Source organism: Martes martes, assembly GCF_963455335.1.
Source record: "Martes martes genome assembly, chromosome: X".
Lineage (NCBI taxonomy): Eukaryota > Metazoa > Chordata > Mammalia > Carnivora > Mustelidae > Martes > Martes martes.
In genome coordinates, this window is record NC_137897.1 from 68579546 (window position 1) to 68599773 (window position 20228).

Sequence of the window (20228 nt, forward strand, 5' to 3'; positions counted from 1 at the left end):
TATTCCTTCGATTTGGCCATCTTTCTCTGTTTCTCCATGTACCTATTAACTTTGTGTTGACATCTACACATATGAAAAAATAACCACATTTCTAAGTCTTCATAAACTGACTTTAAATAAGGGAAGACCGTAACTAATCAACCTGGCTAGAGATTCTGGGGGCCTCTGAAATATTTTTCAAAGAGGAGTGATTTATGTGGGTCCATGCATACAACTTATCAAGTGGGAAGACTGGATGACTTTTTTTTTTTCAGGAATTTTTAATCTCTTGCTTTTTCTGATGTCTGTCTCCAATACTGTAAGTTTTTCAGTTTTACAATAGTAAGCTGCTCAGCTTTCTCTTGCTTTCAGTGGCCACCAGGCTTCCAGAGTATGCAAGTCCCTGTCAGTGTTCTGGGTCGGGCAAAACTTTAGCCCTTCTGCAGCCCTTCAAAAAACCAAAATTGCCAACTCATGCTTCTCTTTTTCCCTCCTAAGGGAGAAGCCCTGGGTTTATGCCTTTTCCCAATCACACTGTTCTGTGCTGACCACAGCAAACTCTTCCCCATCCACCCAGTTGTCACTTTTTATGTCAGTAGCCTCCAGGCAGCCAAACTATACTGGTTCAACCAAATGAAGCAAGGCAGGAACTAATCTTTCAGTCAGAGTTTTGAAGAGCCAGAAACAGCAGTCACACACTCCTCTTTTATCCCTCCCTGCTGAGAAAGAAGTCTCAAGTCATGCAAATTCTCCCAATCACCCTAAGCCTTGCTGATTACAGCAAGCCACCTGCTGATTTTCTTGATCTCATTGACTCCCAAGAAACCAAACTGCTCTTCTGTCAGGCTTCTGGGTGAAGTAAGACACAAACTACTTCCTTTGGCATATCTCTGAAAAGCCAAAACATTGGAAATATGCTCCACTCCTTGCCTTTTCTCCAAAGGAGAAGTGTTGGACCAGGGGTTTGGTTTGTTTGTTTGTTTGTTTGTTTTTGTTTTTCCCTGATATTAAGCTGGGCTGGCTTGCAGGAGGTACTGATGCAGATCAAGTGAAATTGTTCTTTTTACCCAATTCAATGCAGATGTTCTTGGCTTTGTACTTCCCTGGATTACTGAAATTTCTTAACTGAATCCTGGAATTCTCATAAAGTTATTTATATCCCCATATTATTGTTAAATCTGTTTGCCAGAGAACATGGACTGGTATTTCTTATTCTGACATCTTGCTGATACCACTTCTATGACAATGTTTGTAATGGAAAATAAGTACATAATACATTTATATTCTTTAAGAATAAAGAGATTAAGTGCATCTTTCCCTTACACTTTGTTGTTTCTGTTTCCCTCAGTTTAGAGAAATGACATCAGATGCTACCATTTTTTTTAATCTTTATTTAGGACCATAGTGTGTTATCAGTCAAAATAAGAATGATTACTAAATAAAAGACTTCCAAAAATAATATTTCGGATTCTTTTTGTCAAAATCCCAAGCAGTAGTGGTAATCTCCCTTGTTTTATTATGGATGAGAGTAACACTTCTTTTTGTTTAAAGATTTATTTATTTATTTTTAGAGAGGGGACAGAGGCAGAGAGAGAAATAAGCAAAGAATCTCAAGCAGACTCCCTACTGAGCAAAGAGCCTGCCCTGGGGATTGATCTCTACACCCTAAGATCATGACCTGAGTGGAAACCAAGAGTCAGATGTTCAACCAACTGAGCCACCTAGACACCCCAATCCATCTCTTTATATATGTAATCTCTTACCTGTTCAGATCAAACAACAGAACATATCTTAACTCATTTTCCCCTTAGATTTTGGTTTATGCAATAACATATCTACTCTTTATGAACTTATGCAAATAATAATAAAGTGATTTATATTCTAGTTTGTGGGAGTATTTTGACCTAGGCCCTGCATAACACTGTGGTCATCCAATGTGTTGTTTCAACCACACAACACTGTTGAAACTGTACTTTCTAGGCCATCATGTCAGAAAATGTATTTCCAAATACATATTTATGCATTTTATTGAACTCATATTAATATTTATATACATATTTAATATTTGCATGCATGCATGTGGAATTTCTTATTATATATATTTGTGCATTTGTATCATATATATTTAATAATTATAATTTAGTACTTAAAATCAATGTAAAATGTTTTCAAATTATATTCAATATATTTGAACTTTTTCTAGGGCCTAACTAAAGAATATTTATTTAAAAAATGATGTTTTTGCTTCCTAGGGGAATGAGATAAAATTCTACTGGAAAAAAAAAAGTAAAACTCACTAAATAGTCCCTGACATATGCAATTCAATCTATCTATATTATCATACACACATTTGACTCAAAAAGACATTGAAATTATTTAATAGAACATCTGAAGCAATGTGATAACCATAGTATTTCCTAGGATACCCATGATGCATGACAAATATGATTTTTTTTTTGCTTACTCATTTTTTTTTTATTTTTAAGTAATCTCTACACCTAGCATGGGGTTCAAACTCACAAGCCCGAGATTGAGTCACATGCTCTACCAACAGAGTCAGCCAAGCACCAACATGATAAATATGATTTTATCTTCTTCTTTTAAAATAAAATATTTTATTTATTTATTTGACAGAGATAGAGACAGCGAGAGGGAACGCAAGCAGGGGGAGTGGGAGAGGGAGAAGGAGGTTTCCCACTGAGTGCGGAGACCAATGCAGGGCTCCATCCCAGGACCCTGGGATCAGCCAAAGGCAGATGCTTAATGACTGAGCCTCCCCAGTGTCCCTGATTTTATCTTCTTGCCATAAATGCTTCGAGATGAATAATAAACATTCTTACAGTTATCTTCAAAAATATTCCATAAATGACACATATCTGGATGGATTAAAACGTGTTCGTTTTTTGTTTTTTCTTTATTAAGATTTTCTTCTTAAAGTGTAATTAACATACTGTGTTATACTGGTTTCAGTTATACAACATAATGATTCAACCATTCTGTACATTACTCAATGCCTGCCACAATAGTGTAGTCACCATCCGTAGACAGATAAATCTTATTCATCAAAACTGTATTGTCTAACCCCCATTTTTTTTCCTTTCTCACTTGTGTTTGTGTATAAGTTAGAATGGGTGTTGATAGTTATACACATCTGACAGTTGTGACCAATGGAGAGAAACCTTATGTTAGATATTTGTATTAATTCTATCTTTATTTAAATAAAATTTCAATTAATAATTTTGAGAGTAAAACTGTTTTCCACACTAATTTGGCACCAATAAGAATCAATCATATTACTTCCAAAATATTGCTACCATCTGGAATAGTCGTTTAACAAATTTAAGGAGGAGAATAAGACTGTATTCTCATCCTTCATGCAGTATCTTAGTAATGGGCTCTACTTCCTTTTTTTTTCACTCTACAATAAACAGGGGAATTGCTTTTTTGACAATGCAGAGGGAGAAATTTTATTCTCATCTATGAATAAAGAAAAAAGAAGGCAGCTGGTAGGGTTTGTCTCCTTTGGTCTAAATTGCTCTCAATATCTTCTGTACTTTCCCAAAACACCAAATGAAATATTAAAGAAGGAAACCACTAATTGCCAGCTTCTTTGGCATTAATTTAATGGGAATTGAATTAATTTAATGGGAATTGAATAATATATGGCTTTACTAAATTTTGAGAAATTGAGCAGAATTGGATCTATTGCAATACATTTGCCAATTCCTTGTGTTTTGTGACCCTGTCAGTTCTTGAGACATTTAAGTTTTGAAATAATTCATTCCTATATCTGTGATTTGAAGTGTTTAGATTGCATATTCACCAGGCATTTTGAAATGGTGCCTTTGGATGTTCATTTATAAATAACTCAAAGATTTAGAACAAACTTTCTTTTCCTGGTAGGGGAATTAAGTGTTAGATCAGCTAATGACTTCACAGAGCCAAAATTAGTTACAGAATTCAAGCCTATTAACAGCCAGAACAGCTTCTGTTAATTAACTCAGAAATTTTCTCAGTAGAAGGTGGCTGATGGTTTGTCTTCTTCAGCTTCTGATACTTTAGTCTACCTCAGTAGGAATAACTCAACTACTAAATAGCCCATGGTGTTACCAGTCTTCTTTTTTCACCCCACAGAGTAGGAAAAAAAGGAGCAGGAGACAAATACATTATATATACTATATATATACATTATATAGTATTATATATAATATATAATTCCACATGAAATATGTGTAGAGAAACAATGTTCTATCACATTTCCCTTTACTAATGGAAACATCTGTTTCCTTGGTTATCACATTGAAGTGACTTGTCTTAGGATCATATGTAAAGAAACTCAACCTGGCATTTGGGCTTAACTTGGGATCTACTGAATTAAAATACATGTAGGTGATAATTAGCCAATCATGAAAACCACTAATCTCATGGACTTTATCAAGCAGTAAATGTTGAAACCTCTAGAAGGGTTATAAGCAAATGCATGGACTCTAGGGAAGCTGGAATTGTAGCCAGGGCTGAATGTGGGGAAATGTAAGTTTTGTTCCTTCAAAGATTAGATGACTCAGAAAGTATAGAAAAATACCTGGCAAGACAAAGAGATGTTTGAGTTATAATGGAAGTTTCCAGCAGATCCATCTTTCTAGGTCAGTACTGGGGATACTAGTAATCCATGAGATGGGAATCAAATGTGATAATCTGTTTTTAAAAAAGAGTGGAGTACCCCTCAAAATCATGAAGTTTCATGAGTGATCAAACAATTCACATAACCATAGTATGTAATCTATATTTAAGTAGACTCACTAACTTACTATGGTGTGAATGTGTTATCTATTCAATCATCATAGGTATGTGTTTTATATACTCCTATAATTGAATCATGTTTTTGTGATATAATTTGTCTTTAATTATATATAAGGAATTTATACTAAATATACTCATTCTCTCTGAGTCTGGCTTTGAAAATAGAAAATATTTAATAAAAAGCATAATTTTATCTGAATCAAGCAAACCAGTTATTTATCCACAATAAATAATGTTTCTCTTGAAGCAAGGTGAATGTTGGGTTACAAAACATATTACATAATGGATCTCTTGCCCTTTACTTAGCTTTAAAATCATTTGGATACAGAAATATTTTGCATATAAGTATGAAGATTTTTTTTTTAGGCAGCATCTTGACTGTTTGAAAATGGTTATTTCTTTTGTCAAAAATTTTAATAACTTTATTGTGGCATAATACAAAAATTGTGCATATTGAAAGTGTAAAATTTAATAAGTTTTCACATATGTCTACATCCTGAAAGCATTACTACAATCAAGATAGGGAACACATGTATCACACGCAAAGGTTCTCTTTTGCCCCCCCCTTTTTCTAAGATTTTATTTATTTATTTGACAGAGGGAGATCACAAGTAGGCAGAGAAGCAGGCAGAGAGTGAGAGGAGGACACGGGCTCCCCGCTGAGCAGAGAGCCTGATGCGGGGCTCGATCTCAGGACCCTGGGATCATGACCCAAGCTGAAAGCAGAGGCTTTAACCCACTGAACCACCCAGGCACCCCTCTTTTGCCCCTTTTTAATCCCACTCTCTTGATCTTCCCAAGGCCTTTGCTCCATATCCACAGGATTACTTATCTGTTCTTTCTCTATAGATTAGGTTGCAGTTCCAGAATTTTATGAAATGGAATCAGGTAGTGTGTACTTTCTTGAGTCTGTCTTCTTTCTTTCAGCATATTTATTTTCAAATGTACACATAATGTTTTCTGTATCTATAGTCATTCTTTCTGAGGGGGGCATGATGGCAGAGGGACCCGATTTCAACTGGTTCCCTGAATTGAGATGGATTTCTGCCAGACCACTCTGAACACCCACGAAATCAGCCTGAGATACAAGGCTGTATCCCTGTATCAGGATAACAGAATATCTCCAGTGGCCAGTTTGGAGGTATGAAGCAGGGAGCAACTATTCTGCAGATAGATATAAGAAGATAAACAGAAGGGGGAGGGAGCCACCATAAGCACTGGTCCTGAGAAGGTGAAATAACACAGGAGCACAAGAGCATCTCATACTGGGGCCTGGACACAGACTCACAGACCAGTAGCCATGGGCAAAGGACTTTAGGGCAGTCCCCAGGCTGAAACCTGGAGCTGCAGGGGCACACGTGTGAACTGGGGGTAGCTAGCAGTTCTAGAAGCACAAAGGGCAGAGACGTGCCTGGACCTGGAAGTGAGGGCTGGGAGTGCTGCTGCAGAGCACACAACCCAGGTGGCTGTGGTTTTTAACAGTACAGACAAAAAAGGTGTCAGTGTGGCTTGGAAGGTTTTCTGGAGAACAGTCTGTGGTCTCTCTGTTCTGAGACATAAGTTTGGACAGAGTCACTTCTGCTCTGACTCTTGGAAGGGACACAGAAACCTGCCAGGGAAAACTGCCAGAAAACAAAAGGCCCCCCAAACCGGTTTTCACTGAACCCATCCTCTGCTACAGGGGGCAAGGAAATTCTGTCCAAACAGTGTTGCCTCAGTAACAGTAACAGCATGGCAGCCCCTCACCTCAGAAGACAGTCTGAAAAGAGGTCAAGAACCTCAAAGTCCTTATAAAACAGGTGCATCTTGCTTAGAGTGTGGTCAGTAGTTTGGACTCTGTACATTCCCTCAACAAACTCTCACGAAAATGACTAGGAAGAGGAACCCCCAACAGAGGAATAATTCGGACTGTGCCCTCTCCATAGAACTATTGGATATGGACAAAAGCAAGCAAGATGATGGAAATAGAATTCAGGTAACCGTAATCCAGATAATGGCTAGGTTGGAAAAAACCATTAGTGGCAACATAGAATCTCTAAGGGCAGAAATGAGAGCTGATCTGGTAGAACTTAAAAATTTTATCAGTGAAATTCAATCTAATCTAAATATGCTAAGAGCTAGGGTAAATGAGGCAGAAGATTGGATTAGTGATCGAGAAGACAAACTGATAGAAAATAAGGATCAGGAGGAGACCTGGAAAAAACAGCATAGAAGCCATGAAAACAGAATTAGAGAAATAAATGATGCCATGGAAAATTCCAATATCAGAATTATTGGAATCCTTGAGGGGGTTGGAGAGAGAGAGGACGAGGAGATATAGTTAAGCAAATCCTACATGAGAATTTCCTTAATCTGGGGAATGGAACAAGTGATCCTGTCCCAGAGACAGAAAGGACAGCCCCCCCCCCCAAGATCGATGAGGCTAGAAAGACCTCCAGATATATCATTGTGAAATTTGTGAATAGTAAAATCAGAGAAAATGTGTTAAGGGCAGCTAGGGGGTAGAGATTCCTTACATATAGAGGAAGGTCCATCACAATAATTTCAGACCTGTCCACAGAAACCTGGCAAGCCAGAAAGGGCTGGAAAGACATATTTAGGGCACTAAATGACAAGAAAATGCAGCTAAGAATACTTTATCTGGCAAGACTGACATTCAAAATGGATAGAGAGATAAAGAGCTTCCAAGACCAGCAAGGTTTAAAAGAATATGTGACCATCAAGCTGACACTACAAGAAATATTAAGGGGGGTTCTACAAGAAGAAAGAACCCAAGAGTAACATAGAACAGATATTTATATGGAAAATCTATAGAAACGAGGACTTCACAAGCAACATGATGACAATAAAAACACATCTTTAAATAATCGCTCTAGGGACGCCTGGGTGGCTCAGTTGGTTAAGCGGCTGCCTTCGGCTCAGGTCATGATCCCAGCGTCCTGGGATCGAGTCCCACGTCAGGCTCCTTGCTCAGCAGGGAGCCTGCTTCTCCCTCTGCCTCTGCCTGCCACTCTGTCTGCCTGTGTTCACTCTCTCTGACAAATAAATAAATAAAATCTTTAAAATAAATAAATAAATAAATAAATAAATAAATAATCGCTCTAACATGAATGGCTGAAATACTCCCATAAAATGGCACAGGGTTGCAGATTGGATAAAAAGACAGGGCCCATCCATATGCTGTCTACAAGAGATGCATTTTGAACCTAAAGATACATCCAGACTGAAAGTGAAGAAATGGAGAACCATCTTTCATGTCAACAGACCTCAAAAGATAGCTGGGATAGGGATTCTCATATCAGTTAAATGAGATTTTAAGCTAAAGACTGTAGTCAGAGATACAGAAGGACACTACATCATTCTTAAAGGGTTTATCCACAAAGAAGATCTAACAATTATAAATGTTCATGTCCCCAACATGGGAAGAGCCAACTACATAAGCTAACTCTTGATAAAAATAAAGAGACATATTGATAAGAATATGTTGGTTGTTGGGATCTTAACATGCCACTCAGCAATAGACAGATCACCTAAACAGAAAATCAACAAAGAAACAAGAACTTTGAATGACACATTGGACCTGATGGACCTCATAGATATATACAGAACATTCTCCCCTTAAACAACAGAATACCCATTCTTCTCTAGTCCACATGGAACTTTCTCCAGAATAGACCACATACTGGGTCACAAATCAGCTTTTAATCAATACCATAAGACTGAGATTATTCCCTTCACATTCTCAGACCACAATGATTTGAAACTGGAACTCAACCACAAGAAAAATTTTGGAAGGAATTCAACCACTTGGAAGCTAAAGTCCACCCTGCTTAAGAATGTTTGGATCAACCAGAAAACCAAAGAAGAACTTAATTCATGGAAACCAATGAGAATGAAGACATATCAGTCCAAAGTCCATAGACTATGGGCTATGGCAAAGTTGGTCCTAAGGGGGAAAGGCATAACAATCCAAGCCTTACTCAAAAAAATAGAAACATCCCGAGTACAAGAACTCTCCTTACATCTTAAAGAACTGGAGAATCAACAACTAATTAAGCCTACCCCTCACATAAGAAGGGAAATAATTAAGATTAGAACAGATATCAATGAGTTAGACACCAGAGATACACTGGAACACATCAACAAAACCAGAATCTGGTTCTTTGAAAGAATTAGTAAGGTCGATAAACCACTGGCCAGACTAATTCAAAAGAAAAGAGAATTGACCCAAATTAATCAAATTATGAATGAAAGGGGGAGAGATATTGATTAACACCAAGGAAATAGAAACAATCATCAGAAATTATTATCAACAGCTTTATGTCAAAAAGTTAAGCAACCTAGACGAAATGGTTGCATTCCTGGAAACCTATAAACTTCCAAGACTGAAGCGGGAAGAAATTGACAAACTTAATAGCCCAATAACCAGTAAAGAGATTGAAGCAGTAATCAAAAATCTCCCCAAAAACAAGAGTCCAGGACAGGATGGATTCCCTGGGAAATTCTACCAAACATTGAAAGAAGAAATAACACCTATTCTCCTGAAGCTGTTTCAAAAAATAGAAACAGAAAGAAAACTTCCAGTTTGTTTCTATGAAGCCAGCATTACTTTGATCCCCAAACCAGGCAAAGACCCCATTAAAAAGGAGAATTTCAGACCAATATTCCTGGTGAATATGCATGCCAATTTCTCAACAAGGTCTTAGCTAATAGGATCCAATAATACATTAAAAAGATTATCTACCATGACCAGTGGGATTCATCCCTAGGATGCAGTGGTGGTTCAGTACTTGCAAATCAATCAATGTGATACAAAAAATCAATAAGAAAAGAGAGAAGAACCACATGGTTCTCTCAATTGATGCAGACAAAGCATTTGACAAAATACAACACCCGTTCCTGTTTAAAACTCTTCAAAGTATGGGGAGAGCGGGAACATTCGTCAACTACATAAAATCTATGCAAAGCCCACAACAAATGTCATTCTCAATGGGGGAAAAGCTGACAGTCTTCGCTTTGAGATCAGGAATATGACAAGCATGCCCACTCTTAACCACTATTGTCCAACACTGTACTAGAAGTCCTAGCAACAGCAATCAGACAACAAAAAGAAAAAAAATGTATTCAAACTGGCAAAGAAGAAGTCAAACTCCCTTTCTTTGCAGATGACATGATACTTTATGTGGAAAACGCAAACGGCTTCAGTCCCAAATTGCTAGAACTCATACAGCAATTCAGTAAGTGGCAGGATATAAAATCAACGCACAGAAATGAGCTGATTTCTTATGCACTATCAATGAAACTGTAGAAAGGGAAATTAGACAATTGATTCCATTTACTATACACTAACAATGAAAATACAGAAAAGGAAATTAGAGAATCGATTCCATTTACTATAGCACCAAGAACCATAAGACACCTTGGAATAAACCTAAACAAAGAGGTGAAGGATCTATACTCAAGGAACTACTGCACACTCATGAAAGAAACTGATGAAAACACAAAATGATGGAAAAACATTCCATGCTCATGGATCAGAAAAATAAACATTGTTAAAATGTCTATGCTGCCCAGAGAAATCTATGCTTTCTTTCTTTTTTTTATTTTTAAAAATGTTATTTATTTATTTGACAGAGAGAGAGATCACAAGTAGGCAGAGAGGCAGGCAGAGAGAGAGGGAAGCACGTTCCCCACTGAGCAGAGGGCCTAATGCGGGGCTGGATCCCAGGACCCTGAGATCACGACCTGAGCCAAAGGCAGAGGCTTAACACACTGAGCCACCCAGGCGTCCCAAGAAATCTATACTTTCAATGTCATCCTGATCAAAATACCATTGGCATTTTCAAAGTGCTGATACAATAAAGCTTAAAATTTGTATGGAACCAGGAAAGTCCCTGAATCACCAAGGAAATTTTGAAAAAGAAAAACGAAGCTGGGGGCACCACATTGCCTGATTTCAAGCCTTATTATAAAGCTGTGATCATAAAGATGGCTTGGTACTGGCCCAAAACAGACATGCAGATCACTGGAAGAGAATAGAGAGCCCAGATATGGACTCTCAGCTCTATGGTCAACTAATCTTCAAGAGAGAAGGAAAAAAATATCCAGCGGAAAAAAGACAGTCTCTTCGATAAATGGTGTTGGGAAAATTGGACAGCTATATATAGAAGAATAAAACTCTACCATTCTTACACCATACACAAAGATAAACTCAAAATGGAAGAAAGACCTCAGTGTGAGACAGGAATCCATCAAAATCCTAGAGGAGAACATAGGCAGTAACCTCTTTGACATTGGCCACAGCGACTGCTTTCAGGAAAAGTCTCCAAAGGAAACAAAAGCAAAAATGAACTTTTGGGACTTCATCAGGTTAAAAATCTTCTGCAGAGCAAAGGAAACATCAACAAAACAAAGAGGCAACCCACAGAATGGGAGAAGATATTAATAAATGACACTATAGACAAGGGGCTGATATCCAAGATCTAAAAAGAACTTCTCAAATTCAACACCCAAAAACCAGATAATCAGGGGAACAAAAAAAAGGACAGAAGACATAAACAGACACTTCTCCAATGAGGACATACAAATGGCTAGCAGACATGTGAAAAATATTCATCATCATTAGCCATCAGGGAGATTCAAATTGAAACCACATGGAGATACCACCTTACACCAGTTAGAATGGCAAAGATTAACAAGGCAGGAAAGTAGCCAAACTGTGGAAAGAACCAAGATGCCCTTCAACAGACAAAAGGATGAAGAAGATGTGGTCTATATATACAATGGAATATTACTCAGCGATCACAAAGGATGCATATCCAACTTTCGTATCCACATGGATGGGACTGGAGGAGATTATGTTGAGTGAAATAAGTCAAGCAGAGAAAGTCAATTATCATATGGTTTCACTTGTGGAACATAAGGAAGAACATGGAGGACATTAGGAGAAGGAAGGGAAAAGTGAAGGGGGGTGGCAGAGCAGGAGATGAGCCATGAGATACTGTGGACTCTGAGAAACAAACAGGGTTTTATAGGGTAGGGGGGTGGAGGGATAGGTGAACCTGGTGGTGGGTATTTAGGGGGGCACATAATGCATGAAGCACTGGGTGTTATACGTAAACAATGAATCTTGGAACACTACGTCAAAAACTAATGATGTATTGTATGATGACTAATGTAACACACACACACACACACATAATCATTCTTTCTGATCCTGAGTAGGATCCCATTTTATGGATGTACCACTCTTTGTCATTCATTGATGGGAATTTAGGTTGTTTCTGGTTTTTGGCTTTTAGAAATAAAAGTGCTAGGAACTGGGGCACCTGGGTGGCTCAGTGGGTTAATTCTCTGCCTTGGGCTCAGGTCATGATCTCAGGGTCCTGGGATTGAGCCCAGCATCGGGCTCTCTGCCCGGCAGAGAGCCTGTTTCCCCACTTTCTCTCTCTGCCTGCCTCTCTGGCTACTTGTGATCTCTGTCTGTCAAATAAATAAATAAAATCTTTTTAAAAAAGTGCTAGGAACTATCATATGCAAATCATTTTATGTGCATATTACCTTTTTTATCTTAGGTAAATACTTGAGTGGAATAACTGAATTATATCATAGGTGTGTGTTTAACGTAAAACAAAAACAAAAACAAAAACAGAAACCCAACCTGTCAAACTCTCAAAAAAGTTACTTTATATATACATATATATATATATATATAATGTCCAAGCCATAAGATAAAAGTGCAAGTGTTATTTTACAAAACAAAGTTACTATATAGCACTCCCTAGAGAAACCAGGAAAATTAGGGACCTTAGAACTGCTCATCAAGCTTTGACTGAAATATGCAATAATTTAAATAATTGAAAATACTAGTGGTATTAAATCTCTCAATACTGCTATTGTGCATCAAATTAAGTAATTTTTACTCACAATGAAAAAGATATAATTTGCTAACTGAACTCTTGTTGGTTATTTGATGATGAGCCAAATTATATCATAGGGATTACTGTTGTTTTGCTCGTTCACTATCAATTTGAAAAAGTACATTGGAGGGCTGTTCTTAAGAAGCATTTTGATATGCAATGTCACTAGTAAAGAAATATTTGAAGAAAACAACAATTAGCTGATATTTAATATGCTTCAATGTATGTGACAAGACCAAAAGTACTGTGTTTAAGGAAAATATCACAAGAGTGGTACCACAGATTGGAATTGTGGCACCTGAAATTGCATTTAGTGATTGCATACAAAATAGAGTGAAATTAGAAGTACCTAACTGTCCAACTCATTAAAAATTATTGTAATCATCATTTATGTTATCTTTTGTCATATCAACTATGTCTGATTGTGTTGAGTTGGACCAGGTAAAAGTTGACTCCAAAAATATTTTTCCTGTGTAGAGAAATAAAGAGGGGTTTCACACAATACAAGATAAAGCTTTTATTTTTTTTTTAGCTCTTTTATAATGTTCATAGTTTCTAACATTCTGTTGTCTAACAGCTTGACATACAGCTTAGATACATGTCTTATGTAGGTTTTTTTTGGTAAGAAATTTCACATGGTGAATCTGTTGATGAATGGAAGAATGAGGCATAACTTTTGGCTGGTTGATAAAACATCATTTTTTATTAAAGGAGTTTTAATTGAGGGCCATGCCCTAAGAATAACATATAATTTCCTACATTCAGTGACTTTTTGATTAAACTTAATTTTAAAGTTAATAGAAATGCTTATGATATCATTTCACAGCTTCTAAGGAATTTGCACTGTGTTGTAATAATGTCTTCTGACAATAACTCTTGTTTCTACTCTTATGGTCATTGGTAATAAGAGCTTTCTTTAGAAGACATTATACTCAAAACTGATGGAGTGCCTGCGTGGCTCAGTGGGTTAAAGCCTCTGCCTTCGGCTCAGGTCATGATCCCAGGGTCATGGGATTGAGCCCCGCATCAGGATCTCTGCTCAGCGGGGAGCCTGCTTCCTCCTCTCTCTCTGCTTGCCTCTCTGCCTGCTTGTGATCTCTGTCTGTCAAATAAATAAATAAAATCTTTAAAAAAAAGACATTAAACTCAAAACTGAAACAAAACTCTGATAAAAATTTAGTTAAAAGAGTTTTTTTTTTAAGTAGACTAATTCAAGACAACACAAATATTGGATAATATGCCACTTGCCTTCTTCCTTACTTAGATGAGTATCTGAATGAAGAAAAAAAAATACAAGTAGTACAGAATAGACTTGATGCCTCACCTGAGGTTAGAGTATGACTATTAATAAAGAGAAAAATGGTTTTTAACGCCAATATGTATTTTACAACTTAAAGTAAAAGTATGCAACATTTTATAATAAGCATTTTAAGAGAAAAGAGTTTCATTTTATCTTTATATTATTTATTTGGGTTTTAATGCAAATGTTTTAATTTTACTTATTTCCTATTAGGCTATAATTTACATGAATATTATATTAATTTTAGGTTCACAACATATAGATTTGACAATTCTATACATTACTCAGTGCTCATCACAATAAATGTAGTCATCATGCAATGTTGTTACAATATTATTAACTGTATTCCTTATGCTGTATTTTCCATTTGCATGACTTATTTCTTTTATAATTAGAAATTTGTATCTCTTAATCCCTTGTATCTATTTCATACATCCCCACACACACATCTTCTCTGACAAGCATCAATTTGTGCTTTGTATTTGGGTTCTTTTTTGTTTATTTTGTTTTATAGATTCCACATGTAAGTGAAATCATGTAGTATATGTCTTTTTCTATCTAAAATATTTCACTTAGAATAGTACCTCCTAGGTCCATCTATGATGTTGCAAATGTCAAGATTTCATTCTTTTTTAATGCCTGGGTAATATTCTATTATATACCTAGCAGTTCTTTATCAACTCATCTATCTTTTTTTTAATTTTTATACCTTTTCAGCGTAACAGTATTCATTGTTCTTGCACCACACCCAGTGCTCCATGCAATATGTGCCCTCCCTAATACCCACCACCTGGTTCCCCCAACCTCCCACCTCCCGCCCCTTCAAAACCCTCAGGTTGATTTTCAGAATCCATAGTCTCTCATGGTTCATCTCCCCCTCCAATTTCCCTCAACTCCCTTCTCCTCTCCATCTCCCCTTTTCCTGCATGTTATTTGTTATGCTCCACAAATAATTGAAACCATGTGATAATTGACTCTCTCTCCGCGTGACTTATTTCACTCAGCATGATCTCTTCCAGTCCCGTCCATGTTGCTACAAAAGTTGGGTATTCATCCTTTCTGAAGGAGGCATAATACTCCATAGTGTATATGGACCACATCTTCCTTATTCATTCATCCGTTGAAGGGCATCTTGGTTCTTTCCACAGTTTAGCGACCGTGGCCATTGCTGCTATAAACATTGGGGTACAGAAGGCCCTTCTTTTCACTACATCTGTATCTTTGGGTAAATACCCAGTAGTGCAATTGCAGGGTCATAGGGAAGCTCTATTTTTAATTTCTTGAGGAATCTCTACACTGTTCTCCAAAGTGGCTGCACCAACTTGCATTCCCACCAACAGTGTAAGAGGGTTCCCCTTTCTCCACATCCTCTCCAACACATGTTGTTTCCTGTCTTGCTAATTTTGGCCATTCTAACTGGTGTAAGGTGGTACCTCAGTGTGGCTTTAATTTGAATCTCCCTGATGGCTAGTGATGATGAACATTTTTTCATGTGTCTGATAGCCATTTATATGTCTTCATTGGAGAATTATCTGTTCATATCTTCTGCCCATTTTTTTTGATATGATTATCTGTTTTGTGTGTGTTGAGTTTGTGAAGTTCTTTATAGATCCTGGATATCAACTTTTTGTCTGTACTGTCATTTGCAAATATCTTCCCCCATTCCGTGGGTTGCCTCTTTGTTTTGTTGACTGTTTCCTTGGCTGTGCAGAAGCTTTTGATCTTGATGAAGTCCCAAGAGTTCATTCTCGCTTCTGTTTCCTTTGCCTTTGGAGACATATCTTGAAAGAAGTTGCTGTGGCTGATATTGAAGAGGGTACTGCCTATGTTCTCCTCTAGGATTCTGATGGATTCCTGTCTCATGTTGAGGTCTTTTATCCATTTTGAGTTTATCTTTGTATACGGTGTAAGAGAATGGTCGAGTTTCATTCTTCTACATATAGCTGTCCAGTTTTCCCAGCACCATTTATTGAAGAGACTGCCTTTTTTCCACAGGATATTTTTTCCTGCATTGTCGAAGATTACTTGACCACAGAGTTGAGGGTCCATATCTGAGCTCTCTACTCTGTTCCACTGGTCTATGTATCAGTTTTTATGCCAGTAGCATGCTGTCTTGGTGATCACAACTTTGTAGTAAAGCTTGAAATGAGGTAACGTGATGCCGCCAGTTTTATTTTTGTTTGTCAACATTTCCTTGGCGAATTGGGGTCTCTTCTGATTCCATATAAATTTTAGGATTGTTTGCTCCAGCTCTTTGAAAAATACCAGTATAATTTTGATTGGAATGGCATTAAAAGTATAGATTGCTATAGGCAGCATAGACATTTTAACAATGTTTATTCTTCCGATCCAAGAGCATGGAATGGTCTTCCATCTTTTTGTGTCTTCTTCAATTTCTTTTAGGAGCGTTCTGTAGTTCCTCGAGGACAGATCCTTTACCTCTTTGGCTCAGTTTATTCCCAGGTATCTTATGGTTCTTGGTGCTATAGTAAATGGAATTGATTCTCTAATTTCCCTTTCTGTATTTTCATTGTTAGTGTATAAGAAAGCCACTGATTTCTGGACATTGACTTTGTATCCTGCCATGTTACTGAATTTCTGTATGAGTTCTAGAAGTTTGAGGGTGGAGTCCTTTGGGTTTTCCATATAAAGAGTCATGTCATCTACGAAGAGAGAGAGTTGGACTTCTTCATTGCCAATATGGATACCTTTTATTTCTCTTTGTTGTCTGATTGCAGTTGCTAGGACTTCTAATACTATGTTGAACAAGTGTGGTGAGAATGGGCATCCTTGTTGTGTTCCTGATCTCAACGGGAAGGCTGCAAGCTTTTTCCCATTGAGGATGATATTTGCTGTGGGTCTTTCATAGATAGATTTGATGAAGTTGAGGAATGTTCCCTCTATCCCTATACTTTGAAGCGTTTGAATCAGGAACGGATGCTGGATTTTGTCAAATGCTTTTCCTACATCAATTGAGAGGACCATGTGGTTCTTGTATCTTCTCTTATTGATTTGTTCTATCACATTGATTGTTTTGCGAATTTGAACCATCCTTGTAAACCAGGGATGAATCCCACCTGGTCATGGTGGATAATCTTTTCAAAGTGTTGTTGGATCTTGTTTCCTAGGATCTTCTTGAGAATCTTAGCATCCATATTCATCAGTGATATTGGTCTGAAATTCTCCTTTTTGGTGTGGTATTTGCCTGGTTTGGGGATCAGGGTAACGCTGGCTTCATAAAATGTGTCTGGAAGTTTTCCTTCTGCTTCAAGTTTTTGAAACAGCTTCAGGAGAATAGGTGTTATTTCTTCTTTGAAAGTTTGGTAGAATTCCCCAGGGAATCCGTCAGGTCCTGGGCTCTTGTTTTTTGGGAGGTTTTTGATCACTGCTTCAATCTCGTTAGTAGAGATTGGTCTATTCAGGTTGTCAATTTCTTCCCGGTTCAATTTTGGGAGTTTATAGTTTTTCAGGAATGCATCCATTTCATCTAGGTTGTTTAGCTTATTGGCATATAACTGTTGATAATAACTTCTGATGATTGTTTCTACTTCCTTGGTGTTAGTTGTGATCTCTCCCTTTTCATTCATGATTTTATTAATTTGAGCTTTCTCTCTTTTCTTTTGGATTAGTGTGGCAAACGGTTTATCGATCTTGTTGATTCTTTCAAAAAACCAGCTTCTAGTTTCATTGATACTTTCTACTGTATCACTGATTTCTGCCTCATTAATCTCTGCTCTAATCTTGATTATTTCCCTTCTTACGTGTGGAGTTGCTTTGATTTGTTGTTGATTCTCCAGTTCTTTAAGGTGTAGAGACAGATGGTGTATTCCGGATTTTTCAATTTTTTTGAGGGAGGCTTGGATGGCTATGTATTTCCCCTTAAGACCACCTTTGCTGTATCCCATAGGATTTGGAGTGAAGTGTCCTCATTCTCATTGGTTTCCATGAATTGTTTAAGTTCTTCTTTGATCTACTGGTTGATCCAAGCATTCTTAAGCAAGGTGGTCTTTAGCTTCCAGGTGTTTGAATTCCTTCTGAACTTTTCCTTGTGATTGAACTCCAGTTTCAAAGCATTGTGATCTGAGAATATGCAGGGAATAATCGCAGTCTTTTGTTATTGCTTGAGTCCTGATTTGTGGCGCAGTATGTGGTCTATTCTGGAAAAGGTTCCATGTGCACTTGAGAAGAATGAGTATTCTGTTTTTTAGGGTGGAATGTTTTTTATATATCTATAAGATCCATCTGGTCCAATGTGTCATTCAATGCTCTTGTTTCTTTATTGATTTTCTGCTTTGATGATCTGTCTGTTACTGAGAGTGACGTGTTAAGATCTCCTACTATTAATGTATTTATATAAATATGACACTTTATCTTGATTAATTGTTTTCTTATGTAATTAGCTGCTCCCATATTGGGGGCATAGGTATTTACAATTGTTAGATCATCTTTGTGGATAGTCCCTTTAAGAAGTATATAGTGTCCTTCTGTATCTCTGACTACCGTCTTTAGTTTAAAATCTAATCTATCTGATATGAGAATCACTACCCCAGACTTCTTTTGAGGCCCATTGGCATGAAAGATGCTTCTCCATCCCTTCACTTTCAGTCTGGGTGTGTCTTTAGGTTCAAAATCGGTCTCTTGTAGACAATATATGGATGGGTCCTGTTGTTTTATCCAATCTACAACTCTGTGTCATTTGATGGGCGCATTTAGACCATTCACATTGAGAATGATTATTGAGAGATACGTTTTTTTGACATCGTGTTACCTTTGAAGTCTTTCTTTCTGTCGATTGTCTCTATATTTCCGTTCAATGATATTCTTAGGATTTTTCCTATTTTGTAGAACCCACCTTAATATTTCCTGCTGAGTCAGCTTGGTAGTAGCATAGTCTTTTAAGCCTTTCTGGTCTTGGAAACTCTTTATCTCTCCATCCATTTTGAAAATCAGTCTTGCTGGATAAAATATTCTTGGCTGCATATTCTTCTCATTTAGTGCCCTGATTAAATCTCACCATCCCTTTCTGGCTTGCCAGGTCTCTGTGGACATATCCGACGTTATTCTGATGGGCTTTCCTCTGTACGTAAGTAGCTAAACGGTCTGCCTACAATTATAATTCTTCATTCTTACTATTAGGTATCTTCAGGACTTTCAAGAATCTATAGTCTTGGAGGGAAACCGTTCTGCCTCTAGTACATGAACACTGGTTCCATTCTCTAGATTGGGAAAATTTTCATGGACAACTAGTTCCACTATATCTTCTAGAATTCTTTCTTTCTCCTCCCCTTCAGGGATTCCAATAATTCTGACGTTGGAACATTTCATGGCTTCATTTATTTCTCTGATTTTGTTCTCGTGGCTTCTAAGCTGTTTGTTCCAGGCTTCCTCCTGATCCTTTCTCTCTATCTGTTTGTCCTCCAGATCACTAATTCTATCTTCTGTCTCAGTTACCTTACCTTTTAGAGAATTTAGATTATATTGGAACCTATTGAGAGCATTTTGAACATCATCCCTGGTGGCTTTCAGTTCTGCCCTAACATTGTGAACATCATCCCTGGTGGCTGTCAGTTCTGCCCTAATCAATTCCGTTTGGTCATCCATGGCTTTCTGCAACTTAGCTATTGCCTGGATAATTGTTAGCCTGAATTCCCTTTCCAACATATTGTCTATGTTGATAGCCATTAGCTCTGTTGCAGAAGGCCCATCCTCTGTATTTTTCTTCTGTTGGGCATTCCTCCTCCTAGTCATTTTGGTGAGAGATGACTGAACGGATGTAGCTGGATGTATTGACCATGGTGCAGTCAAAGTGTACCCTGGAATGCTTCTGAGCAATCAGGATTCCCCACCCAAATGAGAGAAAAAAGAAAAGAAAAAGAAAAAAAAGAGAGAGAGAGAGGAAATAAAGGGAAGATAAAAGAGAAAGCTCAGCCCAAATGGGCCCCAAGGTAAGATTTATGAAGTATACAAACAAAAACTGACAAACAAAAAGACTGATAAAAGTATATGACAAGAGAAATATATATATATATATATATAAAAAAGCAAAAAAAGTAAGAACCTTGTCAAAAAGACCCCCAAGTATAAGATTTATATACTATAAGGACAAACAAAAAAACACAGAAACACTGGCAGAAGAAAAATATGGGAGAGTGGTTATAAATTCTCAGTGTGGGTGAGGAAGTTTATTTTGATTCTTCCTGGATGTATCTTGATGTCTTTGTTAAAGGACT